Source organism: Gallinula chloropus, assembly GCF_964237585.1.
Source record: "Gallinula chloropus genome assembly, chromosome: 1".
In the NCBI taxonomy this organism is placed as follows: domain Eukaryota; kingdom Metazoa; phylum Chordata; class Aves; order Gruiformes; family Rallidae; genus Gallinula; species Gallinula chloropus.
Genome location: NC_140085.1, coordinates 94,639,908 through 94,664,542, shown reverse-complemented (window position 1 = coordinate 94,664,542; position 24,635 = coordinate 94,639,908). Strand labels below are relative to the sequence as shown.

At 42.0% G+C, this 24,635-nt stretch overlaps 1 protein-coding gene across 1 annotated transcript in view; it reads right to left on the bottom strand.

Moving 5' to 3' along the window:
• The window catches only part of ALCAM (activated leukocyte cell adhesion molecule), a 118,552-nt gene that overhangs the window by 33,273 nt on the left and 60,644 nt on the right, over positions 1-24,635 (bottom strand).

Sequence of the window (24,635 nt, the reverse complement as noted above, 5' to 3'; positions counted from 1 at the left end):
GGGTTATTTTCCAGCAGGTAAGGTTTATCCCCAGACCTCTAACAAAACAGCAGTCTTGACGCTAAATTAATTTACTTAAATATTATGACCTTTCCAGACTCGTGTTTCCTGCTGCAGGCAGTGGGAGACAAGTGGGTTTTCAAACAGGATTGCACCTGCTCGACTGGACGAACGCATACATTTCAATCAGTATCCACAGTAGCTACTGTCCCAAACTTAAAACTTGGAAAGGAAAACCCCATAACTTTTGTTTTCTTTATCTGAAAAAAATAAATTCCGCTTCTGCCTGGAAAGGTTGTGTTGCAATGCAATATCATGAGGAGGCCAGGAGACGAGTGGCATTCCGATTGCTGCACTACATTAAAAAGCCAGAAAAGAAAGAGTGGGTTTTTTTAAGTGCCGGGTTCCCTTAAACCAGGGAAACAAACTAGTTTGCACTTTTGGATTTGGGAAAAAATGAAATGATATGCTTCTCTGAATTATTTAAGAATAGCTTTTTTTGAAACCTCAGCACATATTTTTTGTGCTAATGCATACAAATTTACAGAATAAAACTGACCCACTTATTTTCATTGTCCAAAACGTGAATTGAGCAAAAACAACAGACCCTAAAGCGATGAAATGTTAAAAGACAAGGAATTTTAAAGGGGAGGATGTTCCTGCTATCATGCAATTTGCTTCGCTCTGATGTTCCACAGTCACCCCTGCTCTCGGTGATGCTCACTGCTCCTTACGCTGGAGGGAGGGTTTGGGCCTCTGGTGCACGCACAATGTCACTGAGTGAGTGCACTGGCTGCCTGCCCTCACCTGCACCTCTGCAGCTTTTTTCAGGGTCTTCTGCCCAGACACTCAAGACCTCCCTCCCCCCACTTTGCTCTCCCTTCATTTGCATCTGGAGCTGCAAAATCAAGAGCTTGCTGCCAAAAATCATTACTTAAGAGACAGCAGTGGGATGCTGGTGATGTAGCTAGGGCTGCAGAAACACCCAGTCCTTCTAGGGGCATTCATTTTTATGGAGATTGAGCCCTCCTTCCTAGGGCTGGAAAAAACAAATCTATTCCCATGCACCTCTAAAGACCTGAGCCATAGACCATTTATTTTTCCCCAAATCCTGAAGCCGCTGCAGGGGTGACTTCACAATTCTCTGAGTGCATATGTGCATTCTATAGAGAGGTCTTCCCAAGGCATTTTTTTCTTCTTTCTCCTTTAAACAACATCACGTCTTCTCAAAGAGCAAAACACCAAATTCCTTGCCTACCATTTAAATTAGACAGACTCCAGAGCCCTTCTTTCAAGTGAGGACTTCAGAGCTCACCGTTAGCACCAGCTTACATTTATCATTTGTATCACAGTGACAACCAGGCTGTGATTTGTGTTGCCTGGTGCTGCACAAAGAAATAATGTTCTAAAATCCTTCCTTAGAGAATCTTACAACTTGGACGGCATTGCATGGCAAGGCAGAGAAGCAGGCGAGCAGGCTGGAGCTCAATGGACCAAAGGAACGCAGGAGATAACAGGCACCACTATCTGCATGTATCTTAAACTTTCCTTCACAGTGTTCCTCTTCAACTAAACAGCTGCTAATCTTCATACGATTCTGTCACATAGAACCACAAAATACTGTGGGGTGGAAGGGACACCCTCACTAGACCAGGTTGCCCAAAGCCCCATGCAGCCTGGCCTTGAACACTGCCAGGGAGGAGCTTTCACAGCCTCTTCGGGCAACCTATTGCAAGGCCTCAACCCCCTTGTAAATAAAGAATTTCTTCGTAATGGCTCATCTAACCCTGCCCTCTTGCAGCTTGAAGCCATTACCCCTTGTCCCGTCACTGCACTCCCTGGTGAACACTCCCTCTCCCACTTTCCTGTGGGAACCCTTTAAGTGTTGGTAGGCTGCAATTAGGTCTTCCCAGAGCCTTCTCTTCTCCAGGCTGAAGAAGCCCAAGTCTCACAGCCTGTCCTTACAGGAGAGGTGCTCCAGCCCCCTGATCATCTTGGTGGCCCTCCTGTGGACTCAATCCAACAGCTCCATGTCTTTCCTGTACTGGGGAGCCCAAAGCTGGATGCGGCACTGCAGGTGGGGTCTCATGAGAACAGAGTGAAGGGGCAGAGTCATCTCCCTCAACCTGCTGGCCACACTGTTCTTGATTCCAACCAGGACACGGTTGGCCTTCTGAGCTGTTAGCACTCACTGCCGGCTCATGTTGAGCTTGTCATCGATCAGCACCCTCAAGTCCTCCTCCTCAGGGCTGCTCTCACTCCATTCTCCTCCCAGCCTGTAGCTGTGTGCCAACTCACATGCATGTGACATAAACAGCCACAAACAGACACATTATTCACACTGAGGCCTCTCACTCCAGTTCGCTATGCGGTGTGCCAAGCCCAGCTGCTTCCGAAGTGACAGCAGCAGTCAGTCCACTAGATGGTGCTGGGCAAGTGCGAGTTTTAAAACCGAAGTGAAATTTTCTTTGAAGAAATCAGCTAACTTCAGTTTTATGGAAATAGCATTTCCATAAAACTGCATTTTACAAAGGCAAACTATAAATGGAAGTAAAATTCAAAGCTGGAACAATTTTTTTTCTCTCGGTCCTCTCTTCCAGTTATCCTCATTCTGATCTCCGGGAGATGGACAACACAACCTCGGCTTTAGAAGCTGAATCCTAATTTTCATTTCTGCTAGAGCTAGAAAAGTCAGCCCTTTTTGGTTCCTCTCTCCTACAGACGCAAAATTACAGAAGACTTGCAAATATATATTCAATTAGTAAGCTGGTCAGTACCCCTTTAAATCCCAGTCAAGTCTCAGTTACTAATTTGAAAGTCTGTAATGGTATTTTGCATCACATGGAAAAACAGAAAAGGCTCCTTCTGCTAGGAGATATTCCCTGTCATTAGGGGAAACCAAAATGACCCTGTGGGATCTGCAATGTTGTTCTCTCCTAGAAACCCATTCAGGCCCTCTAAGTTGCTAAGGCAGCAAGTACACACTACCAAAGCCTTGACAGCCTCACAAGGGTGAATGAAACTGTCTCTGGAAAGGTTTTACATTTATATCGCTACGAGAAAGTAATCGATGAATGGACTGATAAAAGGAAAGCCTGGCCTCTGATTTTAGAGGAACTCTCTCATCTGAAAGGCATTCCTTCAGACAGACAAACCCCATGTGTGTCATCGGGTCGCCATTCCCCTCCCCAGATCATGTCTCCACGCAAGTTCTGCCAAAGCTAAAATTATGCAGTTTTCTAGGAATTTGTTAACACAGACCCAGAAAGACACAGGTTGTACTTTAAATACAGAGACATAGGCCTTGCAAGAACACAAGAGGTCCTGCTGGAAAATTTTCTCCTCCTGGTTCTGTAGTAACACCCCTAGGACATGGAAGGAGTACAAACTAGTTGAATAACCGCAAACTTTCACTGCAGGAACTGCAGTAGTCTCTGCAAAACAACTTTGCAGACATACGCATTTAAGAAAGAAACAAGCAAAAAGCCACCTCAGCAAATTTAGAAATGCCTTTCTCTGTTGCTATTAAATGTATTTGTAAAATGGTGGGATGAAAAAATAATTGCTTAACTATATGACAGTGCTTACCATTAGCAATCACATTGAGAGCTTTTTACATAGTTTCCAGGTCATTAAAATAAAAAGAGAATGAAAGCAGGACCTACAGATACATAACAAATCACTCCATGCCCTAACACAACACAGGGTCTATGTCAAGGCACTTCATTAACTGGAAGAGGACACAAAGGCAACTCTAGGGAATAACACTGCAAGAAGTCACTGGCCATCACGCCCTGCCTTGCTGTATTTCTGATGCACCTTTCTGTAGCTAATTAAGAGCTCAGCCAGCTCCCCTGCATCGTTTTCAGACATTGCCTTCTAAAACCGAGCCAGTGCTGTTAATGACACTAATTCAGAGACACAATCTTGTCCCATGTATGCCAGGAGAAGCTCTATTTGAACCAGCTATGAATTACAGCTGCATACCAGGTTAATCCAGCTCACTTCCCTTCCAAATGTCTTTTACATGCATGTTTGAGCAGGCTTGAAGTGACTCTAAACTCATTTCCTCCTCTTTGATCCAGTGCTGTAGAAACTCTACGTCAGATTAAACCTTTCCACATAGGTTTGGACACGGGAAGAAAGCAGCAGCATCAGGAGGTATTATGACTCAGAGCAAGATCCTGGCAGGACGTTTCTAAATTGAGATGGCATTTGCTGTTGATGCTGTTAATTACAGTACTTTCCACATCCTCTCCAGCCGTGCTAACTGGCATCCTTCTTTGTCCCCCTCTCTGCCTATCACAAGGGAAGCAGCAAACAGTACCCACATATTTGGGTGACTAAAGAAATCTCAGTACCTGGCTCAAAGACAGAGATGTTGTTATTATTTGAGATCCTCACACTTTGAATATATGATGCAGGCCATAATTTAGAGTAATTATAATTTTTAAATCAATGCGGTCATAAGAGGAATGGATAGAAGGTATCTAAAAATCAGTGAGCTGATGTTTCTCCAAGTAAAGAAATATAAACTGTAGAAAGCATGTGCAAAGTAGCCATGTTTTCCATCTCTCCCATTTGAAATATTGAATATTTTTCTCATTGCAAACACCTTTTTAAAGAGTTTAAGAGCAAAAAATTTGGACAAATGTAAAAAGAGACCAAGGGCTGTTTAACATCCTTTAGATGTGAGACCCACTGGAGACTGTGAATCTGTACCTGACAGAAGAACTGTCTGAAACTCACCTTCACCAGCCTGCTTGGCTGCCTCACACCATAGCTTATTTCTAGTTACTGATGCAATGAAAATATGGGCAGGTGAGCCTCCCTTGATACCCTGGAGCCCAAGGACTTAAACAACGCTTTACATCTACAAAAATGTGCTGTATTTTCCTTCCACACCTATTTTTTTACTGCTGATGCTTCTGGGCTGGCAAGTTCCACAATGACACATCCTATGACATTTTCTTGACTCAAGGAGCAAGGTCTCATTACCAGAGAGCAGCAGGACGCACTGGCCACTACGGTTCTTTGCAGCAATCAGCAGCAGGGGGCAAGGGAGGTCAAACAGCAGCTTCTGGAATGGAAAGTGTCCAAAACCAAGAGCTATTACCTCTATTTAGCGCCTACTTCAGAAAGTGTAATTAACTACTTAGGAAAATGTAAGTCAGTTTTGGTGCTCCACATCTTTACTTGAGGTTTTGGCGCTCCCATCTTATCTTCCGGTAGCCCAGATTAGCTTGTATGCAGTAGGTTGTGGGAGGCTAAAAAGCTCTGCCTAATGAAATGAATGCTTCTTATCAGCTCTGAAGTAGCAACAGGTGGCTTTCACTTCCTGTCCTCCCCACCCTACGCCTCCCCACAGCCATACACGCAGGTCCTCCTGAGCATCCATTTAGGTATCAGCCAGGAAATGTCAGCATTTCACAAAAACAGTAACCCTATGCTCTTAAGATCAAGCAGACACCTTTTGTTAACAGTACTGACTTGTTAGTTGTTGGGTTTGGGTTTGTTTGGGTTTTTTTTTAAAGGGCAAAACAGAATATGAATGACAGCTGGGTGTTTGTCCAGTGCAAAACACATCAGGGACTAAGTGTCTAGCTTTGAATGAACAAGACAAGACCTGCCCACAGGTACTTATTGTCCCAACTGTTGATACCAATAATGTCTTAAGGTGGTTTTTAACACTGAAAAGTATTTTCCATTTCATTAAAAGCATTACTTAGAGAAAGAATTAAGAGGGCTCACAGAATCACAGATTGGTTGAGTTTGGAAGGGACCTCTGGAAGCCATCTGGTCCCACCTCCTGCTCCAGCAAGGTCACCTACCCAGCTGTGCAGGACCATGCCCAGGCAGGTGTTGAGTATCTCCAAGCAAGGACACTCCACCACTTCTCAGGGCAACCTGTGCCATTGCTCAGTCACCCTCACAGGAAAAAACGTGTTTCCTGATGTTCAGAGGGAGTGTCCTGTGTTTCTGTTTGTGCCCATCACCTCTTCTCCTGTTACTGGACACCACTGTCCTCTTTCACCCTCCCTTCAGGTGTCTGTACACATCAGTGACATCTCGCTGAGCCTTTTCCAGGATGAACAATCCCAGTTCCCTAAGTCTTTCCTCATAAGTGAGATACTCCAGTCCCTTCAACATCTTCAGTGTCCTTCATTGGACTCTTTTTAGTATGCCCATGTCTGTCATGTAGCAAAGAGCCCAGAAACAGACACACTGCTTCTCATGTGTCCTCACCAGCATTGAATAGAGGGGAAAGGATCCCTTCCCTTGACCTGCTGGCAATACTTTCCCCAGTGCAGACCAGGATATCATTAAGCCTTCTTTGCTGCAAGGGCACTTAGCTGGCTTCACGTGCAATCTGGTGTCCACCAGGACTCCCTGCACTTCTTTTCTGCAAAGCTGCTATACAGTGGGTCAGTCACCTTCCATCCTGCTTGAAGCTGAACTTTTCACATAGGACTCAATTTTTATCTACTTTTTTCCCTCTCTTCTCCTTGCCCGGCAAAACAAAAAAAAAACCCCTCAAACAAAAACAAACCCCACAAACAAAAAAAAAAAGCAAAAAAAAAAAAGAAGAAAGGAACCTTTCCAATAAGACAATTGCTATACTTCCAAGACATTCACAACACTGATTACTGAAGCAGAGAAGAGAATGCATTTTCATCACAGACCTTGTGTTTCCCTACCTGGGCCTGACAAGGTCAGCTGAAAGAAGGGCAAGTCCAGCATGGTTATAACAGGACTTTAATAATCCTTTTTGCTGAGCCACAACAGCCTGAGAGCCAAACACAACTCAACCTGGAGCCTGCAGACATCTGCGATAGAGGACCAGGCACTATTTTCTCACCATGCTGGTCCCGGTGATCCAGCTTGCCCCAAAAAGGGCTCGTGTTATCAAAGTTCACACATGTGACAGCCCCCATTTCAGTTTGGTGGCTATGATCATTCCTTGTTTTATATTCTTGGCATCAAAATATGGAAGCAGGGCAAACACTCACAAGAAAATTCAAACATTGATTATCTTCATCGTACAAATATGATTAAAACCAGAACAGTGTGTGTTTGTGGACATGTTATCTGATACAGGTCATTTAACAGTATATTATTTCTTATCTCCACCTGTTTAAATAGCGAAACAAATTGACAAGAGGTGACCGGGACTTCAAAAGGACTTTAAGTTACAAGAAAATCAACAGTATTATCCAAGAGAGAAACTAAGTGCAAGTATATTAAATACTGCTGGATGTGTCTAATACGCACTTGTAAAATAACATAACAGAACTTGCTTGAGACTTTCTTATACATATCACAGTATTCCTTCAATGAGTTTTAGACCCTAAATGATGGTAGAGAGCAGGCAATTTTAACACCAAAGGAAAAAAAAATTATCGTCCTGATAGTCCTATAAGCACTGATACAGTGGACAGCAATCATCCTTTAGAATCATCACTGCTAACTTCAGCTCTTTGAGGATGTGAAGTAACCGAATGGGAATGCACATTCTGGGTTTTTTGGGCTGGGTGTTTTGGTTGGTTGGTTAGTTTTGTTGTTGGGGAGAGGGGGAAGATCCAAATAAAAACTTAGTGTTGATTCTGGAAGATACTGAGTCCCTTTTGACAAGCTGGTCAAAGAAACACCTACTTAACTCCAAAGATGTTAAGTAGCCAAACCCACACAAACAGCAGCACTTACATACTTAATGCCGATTTTGGCAAGCACTCAAGCAGATTAGGGAGATGGGGCTTGGCACCCAGCAACATCAGGACATCAGGCAGTACACATCAGGAAACAGGCAGGGTTTTTAAAGCTAAGGAGATACAGAAAACACCAGGGAGCAGGCATTAAATGCCCATAGAATTCAGCTATCATTATTTTACAAGAAGCATTATGCTTGCTTAAAACACACAAGAGTTTTTCCTTACAAAAAAATCCTCAAGGAAGCATGTCAGCACTTCAGAAATCCTCCCTCCTATAAACACTAACAACTAACATGCTCCTACTCCTTTTTAAGTCTTTATGAACCAAACATGCAAAGAGCCATAAATAGAAACTAGCTCTGATAACCTGCTACCATCTGACCAAGGCTGCCCAAGCTCTATCACCATATTAATGAAGAAAACCTTGTCTCTCTCCTTCAAGAGGATGGAGGTCAATGCATGCTCCTCACTGGCATTTTGCTCTGCAGTTCAGCCCGTTGTGTACTGCCCGGGATGCAGCGTTTCCCCACATGTGCAGATAGCTTGGCTTTCTACCTGCCCCCAAGTGTGAGCTCAAGGCTGGGACCTCCATGAGTTTAGGTCCAAACCCATAGAGAGCGCTTTAGCCACGGTTAAATCCGGGTGCTATGTGCCTTTTCACAGACCCAACTACTCCACTGCTGTTTATTTCACTGAGGGCTGCTTCTGCTCTAAGATTTCAAAACATCCAGCTGTTTCAGTAGTTCGGTGGCTCTTTTCCTTCCCCACTTCCCACACCCGCATCTGTACACTCCCTTCCTGCAAGCTTTGCTTGTGGCTAGGTTTGCAACGATTTTAGCACAAGCTTTTGAAAAAAGACTATGGGAAATGTCAGCCTGCATGGCAGAAGCCCTCCAAAGTTATGTCCTTCCAAGAGCAGATGGTGGTGTTGTAGACGCTACACAATGTGTAGTTTACAAGGGTGGTCATTACCTGTAAAAGCTTTACCTTATGGAGGCTGATACTAAACACTGCTCTGAACATTTTCTATCACCCTTGCTGCTAAAGAAGCCTGCTGGAGAACACACAGAAAAGCTTCTTCAGTTTGAATCTTCCAAAATGCCTCAATTGCATCTAAATAATGATGACTAATAACCTTTTGTCATGTTAGGAACTTCAAATGCTATATATATAAAGCAATAATCATGACAGTAATCATAATCATCAAAAGTTTCTAGGATTTTTGATAGGTATGCAAAAGGAATTTGTACACAGTCATACCCCTTTAAAATTCTAATGTCCATCATTAAATGCATTATCACCACTTAAAGTAAAACAGATACCGCTTTCCAAGTCAGCAAAGCTTTCAAACTACATATAAAAGCTGTTCCAGCATTAGCTTCTGCGAAGCTCGAGACCAAACGAGCAGTTCAAAGCTCAGTAACTGATGCAAAATGCTACTGCAAAATGAATTACTTGTGTCAGCACATCAGCCTTCCTATCTTCCCACCTCAGCCTCTGTTCCCATGCCCAGCTCCGAGGGGACAAAGGAAACTGCTAAGACCAATAGCTCTGAAACAGGCCCTGCAAAGCTCTGGTCCGCTTGGCAGCAGTAAGCGCATCTCTGCTTTTTAATCCGGTCCCTTTTAAATCAGGAAGTCTCCAAAACCTACTAAAGAACTGGAAGGAAAACCCATGAAAGCCACCAGTGTCTTTGTACTGCATGGGCTTTGTTACAGCAAAATTTCCCTTTTAAAGGGAAAGTCCTAAGCTTCTTTCCACAAACCACCACCCCAAAACATCACCTGTGATTTCAATGGCCTTCTAATCACGCTATTTTTACGGAAACCCTGGCTTTTGGCTCAGAACTGTGTAACTCTATTTCTGGATTCAGGGCTAATCCAAAACCAAGCTGACTTACGGGTTTGAATTTTCAAGTCCTCTGAGTAAATCTTACAGGTTTAAAGTCACATATATAGTGGTGTTACTGTAAGCAGGAAAAAATGCAGTGCAACTCCAAGCAAGTATTTACAAATTAGAGCTAGGGAAAAAATACATACCTACTTAAAAATGCTTGAGTAAGGCTAATCAGAGACAATACTTCCAGAAGATCTGGGTGAAGCCACGTCAAAACACATGTCTAACTTTAGGAAGTTGTGGTCAGCAGCAAAAAAATCAGCTGATTTTTAAGAGCACTGTACAGTGGGGAAAAAGCTCTTTCCAACAGTTGGTGCTGCAGCTGAAAGGCAACTGTTACTGATTTACTCTGATGGAAATTTTGACAAAAAAATTGCTTAGGATAGTTTTCATAATTCAGAAGAAAAGCTAAGATGGCCATCATATTTTATAAATTCTTTGGTTCAAAATGTAGCTGTGACTAAGGGTACTATGATTAATATTTTTTAACGTACTGGAAAACTGAAAATACTTTATTAAAATAGTTACCAACATATGGTGTAATTTTTTATAAATGGTCTGGCACATCTGCCAGGGAAGTGAGTTGTTGCTTACTGAAGTTTGATGATACAAGCTATCTGCCAAGAGTTGAGCAGCAAATGTGGGAAAACAGTTTGTGAGTCAATGCTGCAATGAGTTTCAGCTTTAAAGGTATGCCTAATTAGAAAAACGGGATCAACAAAGCCTTTGTAGCTTGATGAAACTTCTCACTCTTTCTGAGGTGAGCCTCTGGCTGCTCCTGCAGCCTACATCTGCTATGCTTCTCAGTTGCCCTTCCAAAGCACTCTTCCGTTTGCTAAAACTACCCCGACTGTTTTTCATCTTCTCAGTATGCTAGTCAGCATTGCTGCTGTGTATCCAATAGCTTAAAGGGACTTTTTTGTTTTTATCAAGTCAAATAAAACCTATAGCTCAAAAATAATTATCTAAAATCCCCTATTATGTTTTGCTATGAATCCTTTTTCTTTTTTTAAAAAAAATCCAATAGACAGCATACTAAAAAAAAGAGCTGACCCTCTTGCTTTTTCATAACTTGCTATTGACAGGGTGAATCAATATACCCCAAAGGCTAATAGTGCAGAAAAAACACATAATTTATACATAAAGGCTGAATAAAAGGCTAAACAGCATATGTTTTTCATATCAGAACTATGAGAGACTTTTGTTTCGGTACCCTAAGAGTATATTGCCCTGTCATCCCTGATTTTCAGTCAATGTCAAGCTGGCAGCGTACCAAAGGAGAAGACCTTCTGAGAAAGGAGGCTGGTCTTCTGCTGTTAGTATCCTTTCCCTTGCACATGCTGCCCCTTCACTGCACCAAGAGCCCTGGGAAATAGGGCTGCAGTCGTGGTGACAACGGGGAGTGGAGATGGCAAAGGAGCCCTGAACCTGCTGGCTCCTTCCAGGGGCACCTGGAAGCAAATGGGCTGTTTCTCCTAAGGTGAGACACTTGGGTTCCTCTCGTAGCACAGGCGTTAACCTGCTCCCATCGGCCTGTGCAGGATTAAACCAGTGAGAAGCAGCATCCGCAAGGCAAAAGGGAGGTGGTCACTGCATCTTGCCTAGCTAGGTGCTGTTTCTGGAAAGGTGTAATCACAGCCCTGTGTTAACACTTCACTGTGGTTACCATTTACCAAAAGTCAGAAGCGCACCCAGGGGGCTCCTCTCCAAACACGGTAAACACGGAGGGAAGGGAAGTTTTCTTTCACACACATGCTGGTCCACATATGGTTCGCTTGTCTGTATACAAGGTTTTTCCTTGTAAGCACATCCCTTTAGATTTTGGTCTGTGAGGATCCCTAAACAGGTAACAGGACAAAGAACAGATAAACCTTCCATGTATAGTTGTTTTAGCAGCTAGGCACATCTAAGAAATGTTACTGATCTATGCTCCAACTCTTGTATCAAAACAGAGGGAAAAATAGTTCAAGGAAGCTTCTAGTTTTGGAAAAGCAGCCAGAAGGCATTTTCTCCCCCCTGGCACTAGCCAGATGCAAGGAAGCACAAAAATCCACCTACTCCCAAACAAATATATGGAAGGGCTCCATGTCCATGTTGCTGGAGTGAACTGCAGCTTTAAAACTACTTGCTTTTCCTCACTTGGTTTCTGCGCCCCTTCTACTTCCACTTCGTGAAAATTGTGTAGTTAAAATACCTAAGGCTTAGTGGAGCACTAATGGGTAGGAATTATCCACACCTCCCATTTTAAAGGTAAATAAAAAAACCCATGCTGTGTATTCCTCTATCTTGTATCGTAATTTTCCCTGTCAAATACCCCTAAAACAAAGAAAAAGGCCAGATCTCTACTATTCAGCACGTTTCAAATCTGCAAACCACATCCTCTGCATTGTCTGCTCTCTCACCTGGGCATTTGCTTACTCATGCAAAACTATCCTAAGGTTCAGCTCTCGGGCTTCTGCCACTGGCATGCTACCTGCTGTCAGCATTCCTCTCTGCAGCAAAAGTGGGGTTCCAGTAAGCAGAGAGGAATCTGCATGGAGGAGGCATCATGTTTGCTTCCCTTTCTTTCTCAGTGCTCTGAAATATCTGCAGGAGTGCCAGCTGTATTCCTGTAACAACCCTGCACACCCCAACAAGTAAGAAGTAAAATATTTGGTGACTGCAAGGCTGATGGGCAACCTGTAGTGTGACCCATGTGGATTCCACTGATGCTCCGCTGAGATGGGCACTCAAAATCGTCCATCTAATACTGTACATCACAGAAACATGCTCTTCCTGCCAGCCCTTCATCAAGGCTGCAGAGTCCAAAACTCATTACCAGGCAGTGTGCTGCCACGCTTCCACACTGCAGCCATGCTCACTGGGACCTGCTGCTTGCTGGTTTTAGCAGTGTTTATTCCCAAAGAAACCAGGTAGATTTCACCAGCTGAGCAAATCATGACCTGTGACTGTAATGTATGCAAACGTGTTCAGAATATTATTTTTGGTGAACGAGCTTCACTTACTTGTGGTGAAAAACGTGCATTCATCATCTCAAAGGGGAGGGGAAAAAAAAGCCTTAAAGAAGTTATGATTTTAAAGGGCAGAGATGAAGGACAGATTTATCCTTCTGTACCACTGAGTTGGTAGAAAAAGATGTACGTGCTTTCAAGAGAAAACATCCAGTCCTTCAGAATTAGGGCAGTAGATTGGCAAATGGAAAGCAACCGTGTTATGTGCCATCAGGTGGCTGTGGTTGGATGGACACCCCGCCCAGCTGATGACAGGCTTTTGGCTGCTCCATCTGTTTTCCAACTGCGTTCCCTACTGATAAGGGAGAGGACAAAGCGACACAGATGAGATGAATATAGCCTCACCGAATCATCAACAGGTCTTTGTTACCTGGAGACAAGACCTATCATTTCACTGATAGCACAGCTACGTAGGTGTGAGGGGGGAAAAGCTCATTGAAAGTATGATGCTATAAATCCTTATGATTTATGCTAAAGTAAGTGAGTGACAGCTCCTCTAAGGCTCTCTTTAGATTTAATGGGCTCCTCACAGACACAGCTTTTTAAATTTCACAGATGCCTGTAGCCAGCCCGGGTACTGGCAACTGTCTCCTGCTGTAGGAGGATGAGCTCAAGCAGATGTGCACTTTCGCCAACGGGAGAAATCAGCATCACCTTCGTTTCTTTAAGTTTCATCTTTGCCTTTCTTACCCAGAACGCTGAAAATTAACAGGTGTGTCAGCAGCACAAACGCCAAACTATAAATATATATATATATATATATATAAAAACGAACAGTTAACAGTACACGGACTCTTACTCGATGGTGAAACAGAGGCACATGGATATGGAGATACGTAAGGCTGGTGTGGCTTCGGTGCCCATCATTTCCACTCGCGGGTATTACTGACACGTGCGGTGCTACGAAAACGCTGCCAAATATCAGGGTCTGTTTCCACCTCATATGTATTTACATATGTATGTGTACATAGAAGCCAACATCTGATGTGCTATTACTTTTCTTCTTCGCATAAATTCTTTATTGTTTTGACAAAAAAAACCCAACCCACTGTTGCCTAAGATAATGTTGTTTATATAAAAAAACTGCTGGAAAGGACCACTCAACAGCAGCTCAAATCTGGTCAATGTGCTCACAGCTTATAGTGATTTTCCAATATAATTCAGCATCAGAACATAAAGGTACTGTCCAGTTATTGAATAAATTGCTGTTAAGTCTCAGCTGCCCTCTGGGGAAAACTATTAAGCATTAAAAAATGCAAAGTGTGCTTCCTATTTATTTTTTAAATTAATATATGAGTCACTTTCTAGAATTTTAAACTGTAGGCATTGCTTTCTGCAAACTATAAAGTTTAAAAAGAGCAGCATATGCTGTAAGGCCTATCTTTAGTCCCAAAAAGGGTACCCAAGAGCTACTGTAACCACGTGCAAACAGAAGCAGTACAGATCTTCAGTCTTTCAAATATTTATGCACATATTTATCTTCAAGAACAAACAGTCCCACAGCATGATGACTGGGGCGTGTAACATCAGCATTACTGCAAGAAAACAGTTAAGCTGACTAGGCTTGCCTCCCTGTTACTACAAACACAGTGGCAGCTTCTTGAAAGTCCAGGACCTCGTTTATAAGATAATGAAGAGGCACAATCAACCGATTGCTCAGGGACCGGGCCCAGCCTTCAGCAGAGCAATTCAGGTCACCCGTGGAGCCACTCTTACTTCCAGAGCATAACCCCTGCTCGAAACCCCCTACCTCCAACTCCAAGCACGCAGCACGCACCCCTGCCACATGTAAAAACTGGTCCACGGTTTGCAGAAACAGAGGAACATTGACTATGCAGGTAATACCCTGCGCTGGCTTTAGGGAATGTGTTCGCTACACGCCACTCATTTTGACAGAGTCCCAAACAGCAGTATCAGAAATTATAGCAGCTGCACAGATTTGGATGCTTGTAATTTTAGATTTCGATTTGAACGCCTGAGTAAACAGCAATTCCTTCAGAGTAGCTCGCCTCAGTTAGATGCACAGCTTCCCGCACAGAGTGGCCACACTTAGGCTGTCATTGAAACTCTCTGTAAACACACATCTTGGTGTGAAAGTTGTCCGCTCTCTCTAAGGACCTGTCAGAAACTCTTTGTGGAGAAGGCAATCGTGTTTTAGTTAGCATGACAGCTTCTGCAGTGCATTATGCTCTTGTAAACAGTATTAATGCCTAACTGCACATTTAAGTACAGTTCAACACGCTGTTTTGACCTACATATTTGGGCCATAATTATCAATTTCCTTATTTAGGTGCCACTGCTGCCCATGTCACCACTTTTCCCTGCGCAGGAGCTCAGAAAGACAGGTCTCCCAAGTTGTTATTTTGATTTGTGGCAGGAGCTTTTACCTATACATTGCTAGTTATCATTTTTTTGACACTAATTGTGACCCTGAGCATCACCATTTGGCAACAACCATCGCAGACAAAGTGTGTGCTACGCAGCCAGTGTGCTGGCCAAGCCAGTAAGCTACTGCAGTGCCAGGCTGCAGCAGGACAGGCAAAGTCTTCATGCGTATTTTTATGCTGCAGCACCACAAAGTAAATGAGAGATACCTTCGTAAGCATCATCTTGTGTTTCCTGCAGAGAAACAGCATTCATATGGTGACGGGCGGGGGGACTGCTTCAAGTTATTTGGTAAGTTAAAAGCATCTCTGAGTCAGTCAGTCAGTCAGTCAGTCAGTCAGTCAGTCAGTCAGTCAGTCAGAAGCTGTCCTGCTGCGCTGTGGCCCTCAAAGCCATCGTGCCTGAGGGGACTCCTAAGGCACCCACTACTCTGTATCAAGAGGAATGCGACTGTGTACCCGGCAGAAAACACTTCCGAAAAGTCAAAACAATCTCACAGCTGCTTCAAAACCATCTCTTAGGGTCAGGAGGGATGCTAAGATGGTTCAGTGGGGGAAAGGATCTGGCCCCCGAAGACAAAAAATTCTGGGTTTTGTGAGGAAGCAGAATGATTTGTAATAGTCTTGGCTTCTGCAAAAACATGTGCTAATTAGCACACATACTGAAAAAAGTGTTCCTATGCCTAATCATTCTGAAGATATCCTGAAAACTAATTATTAGTTCTGGAATCCCTCTTCCTTTTTGGAGCCAGATGGTGTCCTCCCTAAAATACCAAGGCTGGAGAATTATTTATGAGAACTTTGACCATGTCTGAACAGCCCAGGGGATGATATATGTTTTTAATGCCCTGATACTGACAACAAACCTTTTAACTCTAAATTAATGGGAAACAAATGTCATGTGGTGAAGATAAAAGTGACTTTGCAAAGTTTTATTCTTTAGAAGTTGTTGGGTTTTTTTTGAGAGACCATGGTTCCTTGCAGAAATGTCAGTACTGTCTTATCTGACAGGGATGCCACGGCATGTGTATGTGCTCACCACACCTATGGTACAGGTTGTGTGTGCGTGGGGGTGACTTAAAGGTATTCAGGACAATGTATCTAATTTTAGGTTGGTCTGAATTGTGTCTCCCAAAAGACCTACATCGCCAAACCCCACAATGAACCAGAATAATGCCGGCCACCTTCCAGCAAAGCAACAGCTGCCTTTAGTTTCTCACAGGTACAAATGAGCTTTTTAGGCTGACTCACTTTAATTTCTTTACATGCCTTTTCGTGTTACTTGATATGCAAATTGAGCCAGAAAGATGTACGTTCACAGCTTAAACCAAACCCAGAGAATTGAGTGACAGGAGCGAAGAGGCTGGGTTTTGAGACCCAGTGCAAACACCAGCAGTAACTCCCCTGGAGCAGGGCTGTAGCCCTAACCCTGCCCTCCAGCAGGTCCCTGGTCATTCCCCCCTGCCAGGAGGACGGGGACCATAGAACAGGAGCCCGCAGCTTCTGCGCACAAGGGCTGTGAACCCGGGCCTTCACAAACAGCGCTCAGAAGTACCCTTTTAAAAGAAGCCAGAAAGAGCCTAAAAATATCTGAACGCAGTTTCCCATGGACGTACAACCACTGTTACACTTGTTTCAAAGCAGCAAAGCAAAGGTCCCCCGGCAGGCAATGCTTTGCCCGCCGCGGGTGAGGAGGGCTGCCAGCTGCGGCAGAGCCAGGATGGGTAGGAAGTAGCCACGGACGGCTGGCACAAAGCAGCTTTGAACCGGGTGCCGGACCGTGAGGCTGAGGAGTTGTAAAAGCGGGGTTCAGCAGCACCGTGTGCGTTATACCCTCGGCGTCACCCCGAGACACCGCTTAATCAGTGACATGGCTCTGCGCTCAGGCTGGAATAACAAGAAGTTCCTAAAAGCAGCTTCACACCTAAACTTGCCTCCTGTGCAACAGCAGCTGCTCCAAGAATTATTTTTCCACTCTAGACAGTCCACATAAGTGTCTGAAATTGCCTGCTGCAATGCTGAAACAGGTCCAACATTAAATTAATATCCATCATAGCTATTTAAAAAACCCAGCCCCCTTCAATATATTAAGTACTCCACAATCAAAACAAGGCACCTTAAATCTAACTGAATGCATCTGAATAGGTTTTCATTATCTAGATTTATCTCAGGTACACATAATTTCTCTCTCATTAAATTGCAACATGAACCATTTTGTACATATGAAAATATTAAAACATATTTGCTTCTCAAAATGACTAAAATGTGATAAAAGCCCACATGATACTTCCCTTGCCTTGATGTTTTCAAGAGAGTACCATATGGCTCGTCTGAATCCCTCAACAAGAGGATTCCTGAATTCAAAACTAATTTGAATTGGCAGCTCCTCCTTCAGAAAATGTAAATTCCTACATTTTAAATTATATTCTAAGAAAACATTGTTTCCTTATCATAACTACAAGCAAGCTTTTACACATTTTAATTTTCATCACAAAGGTAAATTCTTGATTTTAGAACTGTCTGTAGTATTATTTTCAAACATGATTTGTCTGCACATTATTAATAAAGTAATACTTTATAGGTGCCTCCCCTGCATCTCACAGTATTAGGCACTCCAAAGATCTGGAGTATGTGGTAATCTCTTAAAAAACTGTATAATCTAAGAGTGAAAAGCAAAGGAGAAAAAACTCTTGGTTCTACAGGGAAGCTGCAGCACAAAGCTCTCCTGACTGGCAGGCTTTTGGCAAGATAATTATTTTGGGTTGGGTTCTCCACAGTCCCACTACAGAAGAACATAACTTCACAGGACGTGTTTCACAGATGAAAGTAAGAAAATCAACAACTAAAAGCTTTTCTGAAGAAACACAGGAAAATACTCTGCTTCTTTCCTGGATTTTGCACCCGGCTGAAATAACTTCTCTATTTCTCAGGACAGGTACAACAGTTACAACAGAAATTGCTATTTGGTTACACTTCAGAGAACAAAGTAGTTTGTCATCACAGGATGCTTCTGCTAAAAATAACTGGAATACAGTTAGTAGAACACACCTTCTTTAGAGCTGTTTTAGAGGCTTTTCTTTCCACCTAAGGAAAGCAAAGCTTGTTTGATTATGCTGTTCATGGAAGCCAATGCATTAAGAACTTCACAACTGCCATCAAAATTTCACTGGGAAACAGAATCACAGATCGTAGGGGTTGGAAGGGACCTCCAGAGATCATCAGGGCCAACCCCCAATGAGATACTTCCAGAAGTGTCATAAAGCTGGGGGGCAGAGGGGAGAAAAGATAGTGGCCAGATGAGAAAAAGGCTGCAAAACAAGCTTAAATTGACAAGCTACAAGAGCATCCATGCTGCAGAGAAGTTGGGAAGCCTCCCAGGAGCAGACAAGTGTCCTTGGGAACTTCCACTAGCTTCATTTCCAGAAGATACACCAATGAGCACGAAAGCCATGTCAAAACCAATCATTATTAGCTCTTCCTCCTCTCATTTACATAGTTACCTCTTCACACCTCTATTTTCAGTCATTTCTTTGGAGAAGGGTAACCTGGCACCAGCCACGAGGCTGCACAGAGCTACCTCTCAGGGAGGCAGACATCCACTAATGTTGCTCCCAGTGTTAACCGACAGGCAGGAAGATAAGAAGGAGCATCAAATATTGATGCTCCAGTATTTGAAGAAGTCCATCTGAAATGACCCTTAACAGACAAGGTGAGCTATGATTCTAGACCCGTTCTCGTATACCCAGCTATTAAGGCACGAGATAGTGGTATACTGTTTTCACAGCAGTATCACTTCAGCGAACCTATTATTCGAAAAGCAGGAAAACAACAGGAAAAAAGGTCTTCTACCCCCTAAAAAATTGAGGGATTTGAGAGAGTGCAGCAGGTTCACTGTATAAAGGCACAATCCTAACTCATCTAACAGAAGCAATTCTAATTAGGCAGGAAATGAAGAACGGTTCCTTTCAGGCTGGCTGAAAGAACAGTGGATTGATTTAAATCAAATCACTGATTTTAATCATGGATTTAAATCAACCAAGCAGGACACCTTGATTTAGCTCATCAACTTTAATCTTGTACTTTTTACTTTTTTCCTAATGAAAGCTCATTCATTTTGTTAAGATAACGTGGGGAATTGTAAAAAGTGCACACTTTATGTTAAAATGGATTACAGTTTTGATTCTCAGTCAACATTGATGACTGGTGACTACAAACCTTGAGGTATTTCTTTAACAGAGTTAAAAAGCATCACTTCTAAAAATCACTCAAATTTGAAAGCTCACACATGAAACACACTGTAAATTATTTATAGACAGTAATAAACCCAGGCCTTGATAATGATAAAGGGTTTCTGCTTAGTTTTCTTCTAAAACTACTTAGGTAAAACATCCCAAACTTGCAACATCATAATTTTAATTCTATTTGTGTCAAAGAACACTAGAGCCCAGTAAAAGTCAATGCATGATACTATTTAGAGACACCTATTGATAGTACGAAACCTGATATTACTCAGCATTCTCAAAACCAAAAAGAAGTAAAAATCTGTCAAGATACTAATAATGACTCTGTAAAAATGCTTAAAAGAAAATAAGGGAAGTGTTGCTGCTGGGATCACAATGCTGAATCATTCAGAGTACTTTGAATATGAGACAGAATTACTAGTAAGATGCTACCCAGGAAAAAAAAGAGCTTCATAATGTGTTGTGGGTAAATATAATCCAAAGTGAGTGTCAGGAGAAAGGAAGAGGAGACGTATGAACAGTACATGTGCTGGCAAAGACCCAGAGGTGACAGAACAGCAGAGCAGATTTCATGTGTAGGTTGTTCTAATACAACATGGCAGCAGCATAGGGAACAACAAAGCGTATTGATACTAAAGAAAAAAAAACCTGACGACTTTGAAATAACTTAAGGGATGCATCAGGAGAGTGGGCTGACAGACACATTAAATCTGGTAAACTCAAGCATTACCAGCGTACAGCGTTAGGGTTTCATTCAACATTCCTTCCCTTTTTTCCTTTATTCAGAGCCATGAGAGAGACAGAAGTTGTCAGAGAACACTCATTTTGTGCCCATACACACCGAGACATACTTGTCCATATAAAAATCTGAATCCCAAATACAAAGTTATGTGATGCAAATACAAGTCAGAAGTGCACAAAGTAGTAGTGCGTGAGCAGTATCTCATTTTAACTGTATGTACAATTCTGACTGGTTTTGTTCGGGAAAAGTTCCCCATGAAAAATACCAACTCTTAGTCCTTGCGAGCTACTGTTTAAATCTTCCCCGGAGTACTAAGGCTCTGCTAAAAATGAGCAACGAAAAAATGGAGACGCTTTATTCATTAGCCCTGCCCTCAGTAGGCATTCAAAGCTGCAGATTCAGAGCTGCTTATTTCCATGTCAATGTCCTAAGCACCTTTCCCTACTCCCCTTAGCTCTGCAAAGCTTTCACAGAAGATGGGGACAGAGCCCACCCCAAATCATGCCGAGCCAAAGCAAACCTAAACAAGAACTTACAATTCCCCCCAAAAGATTAAGTATGTTTGATTCACTCAGCCATATTCTACCTCAGCAATTGCCGAGGATATTTTTTCCCCTTTTACTGACAATATTTTTTGAATAAGAAAGGATTTCCATTTGAATTTGAAATGTTAAGCTAACTTTGCGGTGCTTTTCCTTACAAACTGCGGAACCCGAAGCACAAAGTGGCAATCTGCTAACCCAGACAGATGCAGTGATTCTGCTTTTTTTTTCTTTTTTTTAAATTTTATTTTCTCCTTTTGACATAAAAGAAATGAAGGACTTTTTAAACACCACTCAAAAGCGCACGAGAGATAAGAATAGTCAATCCAGAAGGAACATTCAGAAGTAAAAATATCCGGCTACAGTGGGTAAACGATGAAGATTTAAAAAAACCCCTCCAGATTGTTGGCCTTCGGCATACACGTGTCCGATAAATTAAAGCACAGCTTAAACAGCAATGCAGAACTACTTCTGTTTTACGATTAGGAGCTTCAGCTATTTAGTTTTGTGTATTTGCTTGGGAGATAATTTTCTAAGGGCCAAGCTACATAAGCTATGCACCAGTGGGACTCTAGATAATTGAAGTTATCTACTTGCAGCTCCAAGAGGTTAATAGAAGAACACAGCTCCAGGTTGATTTGTTGGGCACCACAGCCTTGGAGGGTCGAAGACTATGCAACAGAGAAGCTTTGCAGCATCTCGAATAGGTCCACCTGTCACATAACAGCAGCTAAAGAAACACTGTCCAAAACCATTGGACATTGGAGTGAAAGTCACAGCACTAGGAGATAAAAATAAGCTGTATTAACTGCTAGCAGCGCTAGTATATTAAGTCTTTAAGTGTCTTTTGCACACTATCTCCTCTCCTTTGCATCCCAGTAGGATTAGATAGCGCATTTTACACCGTGGATCAAACACGTTTTTGAATGCTGGATTTGTTTATGTCACCTTCAAAGTTATAAACCAAGTTCATGTAATTTTCCGTGCATCATTCACCCTTGGTTTCCCCTTCCAGTTCAAGGCAGGCAGGGAAGCACTGCGAGGGCTACAAGGATGATTGTGGGACTGCATCCTCTTGTGTAAGGAATGGCTGAGAGAGCTGGGTCTCTTCAGCCTGGAGATGACTGAGAGGGGATGTTATCAACATTTATAAAGAAGGGTGGGTGGCAAGAGGAAGGGGCCAGATTTGCTTCAGTGGTGCCCAGTGATGGCACAAGGGGCAACGGGCACAACCCGGAACACAGGAAGTTCCTCCTTATTGTGAGGGTGGCAGAGCACTGGCACAGGCTGCCCAGGGATGCTGTGCAGTCTCCTTCTCTGGAGACATTCAACACCCACCCGGATGGGATCCTGTGCAACCTGCTCTAGGTGATCCTGCAGGACGTTGGACTAGATGATTGCCAGAGGTCCCTTTAACCCCTGCCATTGTGGGATTCTGTGAATCTCCCCCCAGCAGAGGGGAGAGAAAAGTGCTCTCAGTTTCAGTACTTCACTTTCTCCAGTCAGTGTTCACAACTACATCTTTTTTTATGGGTTTCAACTGAAACTAAATACTCAAAATCTTGGAAAAAAAACCACAAAAAACCAAAAAACAACCCAAAACTATCTATCCTAAGGGAGTTTCCATAAATCACACTATTAGCGCAGGGCAATGAAATGGTTTTAAATGCTATTTCTCATAGCACTGAAGACACCTCACAAGAGACTCTATTGTCTCATCTTAAACACAAATTTATCACACAAACAATAAAAGTAAGAATGCACACCTACACTGCTTATGAACTTCAGCCTGTAGAAGCTCTTCTGACAGTAGGAAAGCTGCACAGTCTTATCGCTGATAAATGTGCCCTTTAATTCATGTGTTTAGTTTTTGAACATCTTTAAGCTCACTAAAATTATTGACTGAAGAGAAAAAACATCAAACCTCTTTGTAACCAATACACCCCCAAAAGATAAAGAACGTCTATTCAGTAAAACAGCAGCTATTCCAGCTGGGTCTGGCACACCTAGCTAGATACACCTATGCCAGCTGCGGTAGTCGGTGCAAACTGAGGACAGAAGTTTTCCTGTTCTCCATCACAGCCAGAACTGCTATGCACAGTCACTTATCATAACAGAAACACATGCTTAGGAATAATTACTCAATAACACCTTACTCTGTTCTATTCACCAGATAGTACTTTGCAGATTAATTCAAAGCATAAAAGCTAATGATAAGATAAACCATGGACTTAGCTATTTTCTTGCTGGAAGGACACTCACTGTGTGCTGACACACCTGCTTTCCAGACTTCCTTATTTCTTCTATTTATCTATCAAAAAACAAACTCGCTCTTGTCTTCTGGATACAGCCACTGGAGAGGTGTGATGTGTATATTAACAAGCAGCCTTTTAGATCTGTCATATTCAAAGGAGCATGATGCTAAGGATAACACTCATGTAATTTTCTTTTGTACCTAGCCACACATTGTAGTTTTAATAAAGAACACATTTAAACACATATCTTCTATCCTACGGCTTTTTTTTTAATCCTAGGTATTTTTTTTAATGTCTACATATTTATGCATTAAAACCTGAATCTAACAAAAAAAAACCAAACCCCAAGTCTACTAAATCTTTTCTCAGAATTATGGTTCATCATTTTAACCTGTGGTTTGTCTTTTGCTGAACACAGAATGCATTTTTTTTAAACTTCATTCTTTATAGAGAATATGCCATCTTAAACAGAGTTTATATTCTCTCATGTTGCAGTTGCTTCTAAACAAGCAGATAAAATTATTCCCATTTATAACTTGTTTTGCTGGTTAAAAAAACCCATCCAGCTGAAAGAAGCTGTATAAATGTGAAATTATATTAAAGATCTCGTTCGTCCTAGGAGGAAAAACAAAGACAAACCCAAAAGAGAATTTGAGTAAAGCTTATTAGACTGAATATTTTAGGCCAAATACTAAATCTTTGATAGTTGACTTTTTGCCTAAAGAAAAATATTTTTAATTATCATTTTTACACATGTAGTTTTAAAACAAATGCAACCATAATCTTTTTCAGATATTGAAGTTGTAGCTATCATCTTTCTGGAGGGATAAGTTTAAAATTTATATCTGGTATGAGCTGGAGCCAACATACCTGATTTCAGAATAAAGTTGTATTGCAAATAAGAAGCTCAACATTTCATGTGTATATATATATATGATATATTCCTAGACTGTGAAAGATTTAAGTATGCATGGCATTAAGCATATTCTTCTTTCCCCAGTTACAAAATTTTCTAAGCTCACTATCCAGGGTGAGGGGAGAAGTGTTGCAAAGCACTGAAAGTTTGAATTTTGAAATATTTTGTTATTTATGGGCTAGAAACCTAAGAACAACTAAGGTGCATTCTGTAACTTGATTTTGCTATTGTTGAAAACCACATCTGTGACCACGTTGTGACTTTTTTCCTCCCTGCCACCAGCGTCAAACAAGAGAAGGGATCCAATTCAGTTCCAGGGCAACCAGTCTGGCAAGTGGAAATTCTGATTTATGATGAACTTTATGCAATCCTGCAGAACCCTACATATAACTAAACAGAAGTCCATAAAGATGTCATATCTTTGATATATTAGGATTCAGTCTCTGCATTATTCTTTCAGCTACAAATTCCTGTAAGGTATCCTGAAAGGAGGAATAAAATAATATGAAAGATTCAAATCAGCAGATGAAGATAGGATTCATCAAAATTTTAAGCAGCTGTTGTAGACACCGAACTGCATTAAAAAAAAAAAAAAAAGGGGTTCTATATTTAGGGTTTCTGGAAAGAAAAGTGGGTTAAATGTAGGGTACATACATACACACCTGTTTATGTATACGTACAATCACACTATAAATATGAACTGACTTCACAGAAAAATTTCCTTTTCTGTCTCACACTCACATATTACTGAAGCTCCAAATACAATTTAAAAATAAATTGTATTTGGAAAAATAAATGAATAAAAGAAGAACAGGTTAGAAAGCTCATTACAATTTCTTGAGATATCAGCCTTCAAGTTCCCCCTCTTTAAATGCATGAAGCGAAGATGAAATGCAACAGTTGTGGCGTGGGTTCTAGTCTCAGTTGCAGCTGCATAAA